A 3,934-nucleotide genomic window follows, 5' to 3' on the forward strand; every position below is an offset into this window, starting at 1 on the left:
TTCTTTGAGTTTAAAAGTGCGGCAATATTATATCTGCAAAAAAAAATAACTGAAACAAACCTGATTAAATAAATTATATATGAACGAAAATATAACACAATAAATTTTTTACACATCAACGTAAATAATTTAAATAATATAATTTTATATTATTACTTGTACCACAAAACTATTTTGACGTATTCTCCTGCTTTTCAATTTTACAAACACAAAAATTAATTGAAAATAATTAGTATAATATTTTTCAAATAATCCTAATAAACAATAAGTATAATAAAAAAATTTATAACAAAATTTATAACGAAAAATTACACGAACTTCTAAATCAAATATGAGAAAATTACCAGAATTATTACTCGTTGACGGAGTTATTGTATTAATTTATAAGTTAGAGGAGAGAGATGTGAGAAACTTAACGGGGAGTGAAGGGTATTTATAACCATATAAGGCGCGGTACCTGCACCGTGCTATATGTAATTATTCAGATAAAGGTATAGCGCGGCCGCGCTAAATATAATTCATACCCAAGTATAACGCTGAGCAGGGGCAGCGCTATACCCCTATATGGCGTATAGAGCGGATCAGGGGCTGCGCTATACCCACGTATAAGCCATGTCAGCGTATAGCGCGGTACAGGGGGCGCGCTATACCCCACGTGGCGCCAAATCAACATATAGCGCGGGGCAGGGAGCGCGCTTTACTGCTATGAGTGTTAGATCGGGAAATATAATTTGACCGGTGTTAGATCGATAAATATACCGGTCACCGGTGATTTTTTGGGAAAACACCTTTATATTCTGCATGAAATCATACTTTTATGATTCATTTTATTTTTCTAAGAATATAAATTGGAATTCAAATATTATAACATAGTAATTCTATGGGGTTTGAAAATAGTTAATAATTCAATTAAGATTATTAAAAACATTGACAATAAAATAATATTCTTAGTTTAATTAATAAAATATTATTACATGATCAACTTATTCATTTCTTAATTTTTTTTAAAGATAATACATGTATCGATTTGAATACTCCCACAAAACATTTACTTTAATAACATTCCCTCTAAAATGTCCAAATGACTATATTTAAATTCATGATAATATCAATTTTTAATAGGTTTTAGTTTTAGTTTTTAAAATAAACATTTATTTGAGTTCAAATGGTTATGTCTATAATGTATATATGTTTCTAATAATCAATAAATATTACGAACAAATACAAACATATAATTCACCCCACGCTATTAAAAAATTTCACAAATGCTCAATTCATATAAATATGTAGTGTAACACCCTAGAGCAGTATGATACATAGTCGACCGATTTAAGATGCTACACGGAACCACCGAAGTGGCTGACCAACGTTTTTCTTACTTTCTTTAAATATAAAACAACTGTAAAATAAACTGAAGAATTAAATAAAACCTTGACAATGAGAAGCTCCAAATTAAAATATTTACTTTACAAAAATAATACATACCGCTCCACTGAAACTGCAACTCAACTGGACAATAAAGTTTACAAATATACATGCCCTTTTAAAAATGATGAGGCGTACTCTGAATCTGCACTGGTCTGAACTGGGTTTTTGTCTATCTACTGCTCCTCACCTGTTAGATCTACTAACCTACCCACGAAAACAATCCGAAGGCTGAAATAATTAGCTCAGCGACACATTAACAACTATAACATACTAAAAGTTTGTCACTAAAATGCTCAAGCTATCAAGTCTATTGTTATCTGGTCTACTGGTTTGTTCTGTTATGTTTTAGTGAGTATACTCGTATACTCACTGTCTATTCTATTGTAGACATCATGGTGTGGTTGAGAGTTATGCATCTAGGAGCTCACACACCCCTCTAGTCTACTGAGAATGTGGCCCCTGAAATCTTTGCATCGGACACCACACTCTCGACTAGCCCATTCCTTGAGTGTCAGACCTTACGTCCAAACTAGTCCGTTTAAAGTGCCTTGCGCACTTCCTTAGGATATTCAGACTGAATCTATACTTTCAAATTTGCTATATTTTCTAAAGGAACTCGGGTATCCTGGTCATTTTCTCGAGCATTCAAATAAGGCTAGTCTTATTTCAACCTAATTTATTATCATTTCTATGTTTGAATTAAACAACATTAATGTTCTCACTTGAAGTCTTATGTGAGGAAATACTGAAGTGTTGGGGTACTTTGAGTCTAATCCCTTAAAAACTGACCTTTTTGCCCAAAATAAAATGAAAGTACCGATACTAGCCCAAGAGTATCGATACTCTTGCCCAGAAACTCACGAATTTACCCAAAACGAAGAACAAGTATCGATATTATCCCTATAATATCGATAATTTACCTGCAGAAATCATAAAACACAAAAAAACGCAAACACCTAAGAGGTTCCCAAACATTCTTGAAAGTCTTATGTGATTATAAGGAGCATAAATAAGGCTTTATATCATGTTTATAACATAAACCATGTAATATACCATTAACATATAACACTAAGCTTTATAACTTACTCTCATGCTAGAACTTATTTCTAATGAGCACTAGTAGTATGAAAGAGTTCATAGTATGTTACTTTGCTTCTTGATTACTAGAAACTTTCTCAAGTTAACCAAGGGGAAACTTCTCTTTCCCTCTTGATTTAGAGTTTTCTCACACCTCTCTTACTAAACAAAGATAAGAAAATAGTTTACTAAACTAACTAAGCTATTGTATTAAAGCTTAAGATGCCCTAGGTAACTTGAATACATTATAACTAAGCTTGGATTCATGGAACCCCTTAACTTTCATAAAACCCAATTCTGAAAACAAATTCTAAAACTTACAAAAATAAAGCTTAAAACAAAGCTTGAAGGATGCAGGAAAACATTCTTACCTTGGCTACAAAAAATTAAGCTTAGAATACTTGAAACTTGGCTCTTAAAAGGAAGAAGAAATGGAAACTAATGGAAGGAAGAAGAATAGTGGGTGAGATATTATGGGGAGTGTGGTTATGTGAAATGATATAAAAAGAAGGGGAGTTTTCAGCTTCAACAAAAAGGGTAAACTACACTTTAGGTCATTATCAAATTTAATTACTTTTAAAATCACCACTTTCATATAAATATTGGGCCAACCTAAGCCCAATACTCTTAAGAATTGGTCTAAAATTGGCCTGGAAAATCTATTGGACTATACTGACGGGTTTCGAGTTGACTGAAACTACTAACTCAGAATTCGGGGAATTACAACTCTCTCACCCTAATAGGAAATTTCATCCTAAAAATTTCGACAAGGTATATACGACAAATCTCAACCACTAGAACATCTAATTCTAAAGGTTGAATACTAGTTTGACGAGGGTAGTTACTGGAATAGGGAATAATGTATGTTACATAAGATCTCATCAGTTGTATCATCCTCTTCTCTAGCTTTAATCACAAACTGATGGGCTTCAACTCTAGGCTCTCCACTAGCTTTGAGTTGTACGACACCTCTACCAGTCTAACCAGAAGAACTCACTCCTCTCTGGAATCCTCTACATCTCTGAAATGTAGGAGTTGACTGCTGAGTCAAAACTGGAGATACATTCTGAGCTTCTAGCTAATCTCGAAGAAAATGATATAGGATCTACAATGGTAACAACCTCTAGACCTAAGCCTACATACTCCTGGGTGTCTCCTACCACAAAGGGAACAACTAGGATGAGAATATGCTTTCGATAATCCTCTAACACTAGCTACCAATGCGGTATACAAAGATGACCTGCATTAACTGGTCCTACTCCCTCATTCACTCACGCTCTGAACTGTTCGACTAAATTGGCCTGTCGAGGCTCTCATAGACTCTTGAAATTTTCTCGACCTCTTAGATCATTGGGATAGTTTCGTTGACTCAACCACTTCTCTACCCTGACCTGAAGTGGCACCCTCTTCTGCTGCTATCATTCCCACA

This window comes from Hibiscus syriacus, unplaced genomic scaffold (genome assembly GCF_006381635.1).
Source record: "Hibiscus syriacus cultivar Baekdansim isolate YM2019G1 unplaced genomic scaffold, ASM638163v2 tig00111276_pilon, whole genome shotgun sequence".
In the NCBI taxonomy this organism is placed as follows: Eukaryota; Viridiplantae; Streptophyta; class Magnoliopsida; order Malvales; family Malvaceae; genus Hibiscus; species Hibiscus syriacus.